The sequence below is a fragment of the Pygoscelis adeliae genome, unplaced genomic scaffold, assembly GCF_000699105.1.
Source record: "Pygoscelis adeliae isolate BGI_AS28 unplaced genomic scaffold, ASM69910v1 Scaffold664, whole genome shotgun sequence".
NCBI classification, from domain to species: domain Eukaryota; kingdom Metazoa; phylum Chordata; class Aves; order Sphenisciformes; family Spheniscidae; genus Pygoscelis; species Pygoscelis adeliae.
This window is the reverse complement of record NW_008824762.1, coordinates 382,913-391,537: the sequence shown is the minus strand read 5'-3', so window position 1 is coordinate 391,537 and position 8,625 is coordinate 382,913.

The following is an 8,625-nucleotide window of genomic DNA, read 5'->3' as shown; positions in this document are numbered from 1 at the left end:
TCAACCGTAGAGGTGAAGCACCTCTGAATAGGTTTGCTCAAGTACGTAACTATTAAGAGCATTGTTCTTACACAAAGATTGATCTAGACTGGGGCTTTAAAAACACAAATTTGACAAAACACGAAAGATTGTTGAAATAAATGTGCAATTAATTTAACTTGTATTTCTAACACACACAATACCAGGCATAATTTTTTTTTAAACTCCCCTGCTTTCCCTCTCTATTCATTGCACATTTAAATTCATTATGGAAAAAAATTAGGAAAAAAAATTCCTGATAGTTATTTTTATGATCAAACACCTTTCCCAATTAGTCTTGGCACCTCACTATAATCACGATGAATGTTATTAATTCAGCAGTCTACATCCTATTAAGGGTTTCATCATAGCAGTGTGTTCGGGAACTTAATGGCTTTTGCATACTAATGCTGCAGCCTGTGGTCTTGTGTCCATTAGTACTGTGTAATATCATGGGTTTGCACTCATACATTTATATACAAACATATAAACATATGATTACATACAAATCTCTATCAGGTGAATGCAAGGCTATGAAACAGTATTTTGAATTTACTTAAGCAATTATTTTGAGATTATTGTACATTCAAATTGTTCGCCACATAATAAAAGATGTAATGTCATTATAAATCAGTAGGATACCAGTACAATGACATAGAAGAGAAGACAACAGTGATTGCTAGGCATGGCGCACAGGCACTGGTGATGTTTGAGGTCATGGTAAAAGTAAACCTTACATATATAACATTACTGTGAGGGTGTTTTAAATAAAAGAGTGATTTAAAAATATGGACAAGGTGCTTTGTGAGAAATTTTGAAGGTTGACAATGATTTGTGGGGTAAAAATTTTGGTAACTACTAGGTTATAACAACCAGTCTGACAGTCTACCTTGCTTTCTGTTGACACCAAAATAATTAAGAAAATGTTTGAGCTATCCAGCCTTCAGAGGAGTTTGAATTTTGACATCAACTGCATTTTCTTCCTTCTTACTATAGAAGACTTAATCTAAGATTAGTTTCTGTGCTCTGAATTGCTAAGGGTGCAAGGGTAAGGAAGGACCCTTTTTATCATTTAGTCTCACCCCCAACTCTGTATAATACCAACAGTAGTCCTTATTTCACTTTCCTTCAGTAAACCTATAGCATCTCTTCAATCTTTTTAAAAGACAATCTAGACATATTTTTGAAAATTTAAATGATGGTCAGTCAATTGTCCCATTAATTTCAATTGTCTCATTGTGCTGGTTGTGGCTGAGATAGAGTTAATTTTCTTCACAGTAGCTAGTATGGGGCTGTGCTTTGGATTTGTGCTGGAAACAGTGTTGATAATACAGGGATGTTTTCGTTACTGCTGAGCAGTGCTGACACAGAGTCAAGGCCTTTTCTGCTTCTCACACCACCCCACCAGCGAGTAGGTTGGGGGGCACAAGAAGCTGGGAGGGGACACAGCTGGGACAGCTGACCCCAAATGACCAAAGAGATATTCTACACCATATGACGTCATGCTCAGCATATAAAGCTGGGGGAAGAAGAAGGAAGGGGGGATGTTTGGAGTGATGGCGTTTGTCTTCCCAAGTGACTGTTAAGTGTGATGGAGCCCTGCTTTCCTGGAGATGGTTGAACACCTGTCTGCCGATGGGAAGTAGTGAATGAATTCCTTGTTTTGCTTTGCTTGTGTGCGCGGCTTTTGCTTTACCTATTAAACCGTCTTTATCTCAATCCATGAGTTTTCTCACTTTTACCCTTCTGATTCTCTCCCCCATCCCACCAGGGGGGAGTGAGCAAGCGACTGTGTGGTGCTTAGTGGCCAGCTGGGGTTAAATCATGACACCCATTAATAACCACCAGTATTTAAAAGTCTATATCTTGAAATTTTCTCCATTTTTTCCTCCCTACTATCCTGACTTTTTTAGTCAAACTTCTCTTTTTTTTTTTTTTTTTTATTTTAAATATCTGGAACATCTCCTGCAAACTGCTGCTCCACCAAAGCTCTTGAATGATCCTGGCACTTTGGCACTCCTCAAGAGCACTCCTTTTTTGCAGATCTTGTTAACGATCCAGCCGCTCATACCAGAATTTTGACCGACACTTTATGTTTCTTCTAAACTGTTCAGGGTGTCCAGCTTGTGTAACCCTGAAGCCTTCGCAGAGGGACATCCAGCCATATAACTCCCTTTTGTGCTGTCTTCTGGGAAAAAAAAAAAAAAGCAGCAGTATGCCCTGATAACACTACTGCTGCGAGTCACCTAGTCTTGGGCAGGACTTTGACTTGGAGGGAATGGTCCTCTTGCTTCAAACCTGAGCTCTTCCCCTGTCTTCCAAAAGGAACATTACACAAGAACTATTTAGATATTATGCCCTCATCAGAAAGCACATTTAGAGCTGAGCAATGAAATAGTCCTTGTATCACTAATTAAAATTCAGTGGTGAGGTTGTTTAATTACTCCCTCCACTGAAAATTCTTACTTTACTTTTCACATTTATTCTGGTAATAATGTGTTGAAGAGCTCATCAGCCTCTGAAGGAAGGCAACAATTTTTCTCGTGTACATAATCATTAAACTGACAAATAGACACAGCACTATACAGTTATCAGTATTAGCACCACAGCCCCATCACTATTAAAACTCTTAATAAAAGGGAAAAAGGGGGGGGGGGGGGAATGGTGGGAAACAACTAAGTTTGAGATCCTTCCCTTTTGTTCTCCTAGCAGCCACCTCAAATCAATTCACACTGAAATTCCTCCTTCCTGTACAAAAGCAAGATAATTGGGTGCATTTGATTCTGTAAAAAATTAATGGCCTTATTTGCTTTTTCTTTGTGGGTTAAGCTAAAATGCTTTTCTTTCTCCTTCTTTCTTTTTTTTTTTTCATTCATGATTGTAAGATCTTAGAGCTGATGGATGAGTATAACTGCCTGCTGCAGACTGCTTTGAAATCCAGTCACCAGCTCTGCCAGTGAAATAAGTGGGGTGGAAGGGAGGATTCCCAAATTACCTTGTTGAATCTTGACTTGGGTGAAATAACTGGTTTGCAGCTCCTCAGCCATCATCTCTGACTTCAGAGAATCAGAGTACAGAAGAAAGACCACCCAATTTCACAGGAATAGGCTTGCCAGCCATAGACTGCCTCTGTGAGCTATATAAATAGGCCTACATAATCAGGTGAAGCTTTCAGGAGTATCTAGCCTTGCTGTATCGGGGCGAAGCAGAACTGCAGCAACTGGAAATAAAAAATACCTGCAGTCTTGTTGATTGTTGGTGAATGCAATGTCTCATGGCAGGTCTAGGGAGCAGGGGTAGGATAATGTGCATTTTGAAAACCTGTTTTGGTAGTTTTGAAGCAAACAACTGGAAGTCAATAATAAGGTAAAAATTGCCTCTCATAGCAAGGTTATAACATGAAATAAAAGTGGAAAATACTCTGTTTCTTCACTAACTTTGCTGGGGATCTGAAAGGCTTGCTAAGCTGCCATTACAAAAAATAGTGTATCTTGGAGTTGAAGATCAATTATCACGATTAAGACTGAGGGAAATCCAGGTTCCGTTTCTCATTTTGGTCATGGTACGTTTAGCTCCAGCTTTCAGTTTTCATTCTGAAAAGCATGAATTAATACCAAGGGGTTTTTTTGATGCTTTCTGTAACGTCCTTTCAGATCTGCTTCCCCAAAAGGCAGTTAGAGTTTTAACTCTGACTTTGTAAGGCCAGGGTAGCAACAGCACAAAACATGACCACAATTCAGAAAAGAAATGTCTCCCATTGCTAACCAAGCAGCTTCACTATATTCCAGACTGTAGTGATCAGCTCATACTTATGCACCTCAAAATGAGGATAGGGCAGTCCCCAGCATGGCTATTTTCATAGAATCATAGAATCATAGAATCATTAAGGTTGGAAGAGACTTCCAAGATCATCGAGTCCAACCGTCAACCCAACACCCCCATGCCCACTAAACCATGTCCCTAAGCGCCTCATCTACCCGTTTTTTAAATACTTCCAGGGATGGTGACTCAACCACTTCCCTGGGCAGCCTGTTCCAATGTTTAACCACTCTTTCAGTAAAGACATTTTTCCTTACATCCAATCTAAACCTCCCCTGGTGCAACTTGAGGCCATTTCCTCTCGTCCTTTCGCCAGTTACTTGGGAGAAGAGACCAACACCCACCTCGCTACAACCTCCTTTCAGGTAGTTGTAGAGAGCAATGAGGTCTCCCCTCAGCCTCCTTTTCTCCAGGCTAAACAGTCCCAATTCCTTCAGCCGCTCCTCATAAGACTTGTTCTCCAGACCCCTCACCAGCCTCGTTGCCCTTCTCTGGATGCGCTCCAACATCTCAACGTCCTTCTTGTAGTGAGGGGCCCAAAACTGAACACAGTATTCGAGGTGCGGCCTCACCAGTGCCGAGTACAGGGGCACTATCACTTCCCTGCTCCTGCTGGCCACACTATTTCTGATACAGGCCAGGATGCCGTTGGCCTTCTTGGCTGAAGTTTTTATTTTACACTAGTGTATTCAATTTTGCATATGAGATTGCAGTCTGGGAAGATATTTGAAGTACCATCTGCTACAGGCAGCTATATCCTATCCCATTATTTGGCAGATGAGGGTGGTATGGTTGGGCGCTCTCTTGGGAGAGATTGTGTCCCTCATGGATAGTGTGCCATTATTGTCAGCTTACCTAAAAAAGAAAACATGTCAGGAGATCTCGTTATTACTGCAGTGGACTGCAAAGGGACTGAAAAGAAATCATGTATCAAAATTTATATATGAGGGATGCATCACGGGGACAATCTCCTTGCACTGCATTCACTCTCTGTCAGAGGGAGGCTGACTGACAACTCCCACAATTTACTGCCACCAGGATAACTTTCTAGGAAATGGAAGACCCAAAAGATCCCCTGGGTTCTCGTGTCCGTTCCCCCAGGACACCAGGCAATAATGTACCCTGCGTGGGGCTGAAGTGATGTGTGGTGTGATGCTGCCTCCAGCTTTTCCTCACATCTTCTAGTGCAGCACTCTGGATCCAGAGATCTCTAGGCACTACAAATAGGCATGGCAGCACTGCCAAGCTGGGTGGTTTACTAGCACTAAAAATTGCTTTGAATAAAGAAGGAAACGATAGCAAATTTAGCTGCTCAAGAAAATAGCAGCATGATAAATAATGTATGGAAATGGAAAGTTTCTTTAAGAGATGAAGGAAGGAATGCTGAAGCTTTTATTGAGCGGTTAATGCCCTCTCTACTTATTATCTTTGGAGTTTTTAAAGCTTCTGGCAGTCAGACATGTTCAAATGGAAGAATTTAATCTCTTCTAGCCTGGACGAGAGGAACCAGAGATTTGATTTGACCTGAAGTTCCAGGATGTTAATTTCATATTTCCTATGGCATAAAAATTACTCCATTTCCAAGTTTGCTGGTGATAGGGCAGGTGAAGCAAAGTGCACCACTTCTAGGAATCACATCCTGGGCTTCTATTTTGAACATGAGACATTTGCTTACTGTGATGACCTTGCGCTGTTATTTACTCAACTTTATTTTCCAATCCTTTGAGGCATGTAAAAGAATGATTAAGAGGTTGAAAGCCCACGTGGCTTCTATATTTTTGGCAGCATTGCCAAATCTTTTGATGCAGTCTTATAGATGAATGTGCAGTTTGTGTCCAGAATCTGGTCTGTATCCAAATTTCCCCACTGTACCATGAAATTTGGAGACAAACTGTTCAAAGACTGTACTAAACCTGTTGATTTGGATCAAACCTCTGAAAAGCTTAAAGCAAATTATATGGTCTTTATTTTGTATGCATAACTAGAAAAAACACTTGTAATGGATTGTGGGAGGATTAGATTTCAGGTAATGGAAGATATGCTTTGTTTTGGTACCTCCAATTACTCTTCATTACCTTGAAGCCTGTCAGATTCACTATTGGATGAACCTTGGGAGGGGTGTGTGTGGTAGCTTCACCATTTTGAATTATCTTAAAAAAATCTCATTCTTCAAGCAAAAGTTATTGGGTCTAATGTGGTGATGAGGCACCATATTATGGGTGCAGAAGGCCAGACTTAAATGATCACTCTAATCTCTCTTTGTCTCTTACTTTGAGTTACAAAGGTAACATTAAATGGAGTTGAGGAAAGAAGCATATTCAAAGGCATGACTTCAAATGAGTGCTTGGATAACTTGTGCCCAGCAGAACACACAATTCAGATTTATGTTTTCATCTCAGGAGATGATTTATCCAAAAATCAATATTGTGCTGGATATGTCATGTAGCAATTATACAGTGTCTTATGTTTTCAAATCAAGAGATGACTGTTTGCTATTCTTAACCTTTGTGAAATTTTTTTTGGGGTAAATCAAGTGAAAGCTATTTTCCCCAAATTATACACTGGCATAGCAAGCTAAACAAGCATAGAAATCATTCAATGAATGTCACAGTGCAGTTGGCTATGTCTGAAATGCATCTATTCAAAAATTATATAGCAGCTCCCCTCCTCAAACCTGACTGGGGTTAAAGAGCTTTCAGAGATTCCAAACTCTAATTTGTTGTGCTGAGTAACCAAGGATCTCAAGAATGATTATATTCCATGGGATTTGCTACGGTGTAATCTTCTTGCTAAGAGATGTTTTTTCTTTTTATGTCTCTCACCAAGTACTACTCAGAATACAATAAGGTTTTGTATTTTGTTGCTCATTATCTTAAAAAAAAAAAAAAAGAAAAACATCCCCCCACGCACACACACACACAAAAGGCCAAAATAACCCTGTGCTGAAAGCTAGCCTATTTACACTGACAAAGTACAGCTTATTTATAAGGATGTGATTATCTTTCGTATTTTCTACCTACAGGTGTCAATGATTGTATGCAAAGCTTCTTCTGTCTCAAAAGAGCCCGCCCTCTGAAAGTATATTGAAATATTTAATTTGGAAGGATGGTGCTGTAATGGGTGACCTCTCAAAATGGAATAAAGGGAAGTGGCATTGTACCTGCGCTCTGATATCTGTCTAACAAAAAAAATATTGATGGCTGTGTTTCCAGAATTACACCATTCGTAAAAGCCCCATTTGGGAGTCATTTGTTGAAAGGATACTGAAAATTCAAGGTGTAAAGGGACAAGAAAATCACAGCTTGTGTATGAAAAATAATATGGCTTGTTGTCTTTTTTTTTTTTTTTTTGTAACAGTGGAATATTATTACCTTTTCTCTGTCATTCTTGGACCAAGAAATATATCACTACAAAATATTTAGCTATTGAGTTAGCTCTGTGACAAGCCCTGTGATTGAAGGGGGAGAAGAATTATCAGCTCAGCTGGTGAAATCATAAGTGTCCTAATCAGCAGTCCCTGAACAGGAGATGTGATGCATCCTTTCCCACGTCAACTTCTTTCCTTCAGTATTGGACATATCATCAGCACCCATAAAGAGAAGATGAGAGAAATTCCCTCAGTAGGGTATAGATTGCATCATGAGTCCAAGAAAGAAAGATATAGCTCAGAGAAGTCCACATGCTGATTAGGAAAATACCCTGCTTGATCAGTAAGGGGTTACCGAAAAATTAATGCCTACAGAAGATCTGAGGGCTTCAGTGTAATAAATAGCTGTAGCAGTAATATGTAAAGACCTCTTCTAAGTTAGTTAAGTGCTAAGGCTCTTACTGTTGCAAACACAATCTATGGGATCTGAGCTATATACTTGTCCACATTTTAGAGCAAAGCAGAAATATTCTTAAAGAAAACTGCTTGAGGTGGTGTCCTGGTTTTGGCAGGGATAGAGTTAATTTCCTTCCTAGTAGCTGGTACAGTGCTGTGTTTTGGATTTAGCATGAGAACAATATTGATAACACAGCGATGTTTTCTTTGTTGCTAAGCAGTGCTTACACTAGTCAAGGACTTTTTAGTTTTCCATGCTCTACCGACTGAGAAGGCTGGAGGTGCACAAGAAGCTGGGAGGGGGCACAGCCAAACTGGGTAAAGAGACATTCCATACCATGTGACGTCATGCTCAGTACAGAAACTGGGGGAAAGCTGGCCGGGGGGGGCTGCTGCTGGGGGACTGGCCGGGCATCGGTCAGCGGGTGGTGAGCAATTGTACTGTGCATCACTTGCTTTGTGTATTATTATTATTATTACTACTACTACATTATTATTGTTATTATTATTTTATTTCAATTATTAAATTGTTTTTATCTCAACCCACAAGTTTTTGTCACTTCTACTCTTCCAATTCTCTCCCCATCCCACTGGGGGGGCCGGGGGGAGTGAGCGAGCAGCTGTGTGGTACTCAGTTGCTGACAGGTTAAACCACGACAGTCCTTTTTGGCGCCCAACATGGGGCTCGAAGGGTTTGAGATAACAACAGATTAACCAGAGCGTATTAAGGGATTTGTATCTGTTAACAGTTGTGGGTCACAATGTTGGTTCCTCTGTTCTCGATATTGATTTGTCTAATTTGCATCGTGCTCATTTTTTTGCTGTACACGTTAGAGATTGGTGTTGGTTTTTGCAGTTTGCTGTGGTCTGCAGTGATTGGTGATGTTTTGCTTGGGAGGTTTATTTTTAAAACATTGACCTTGGGCTTTATTTGGTATGTGAGTTTCATAATGAAGCCATTACTG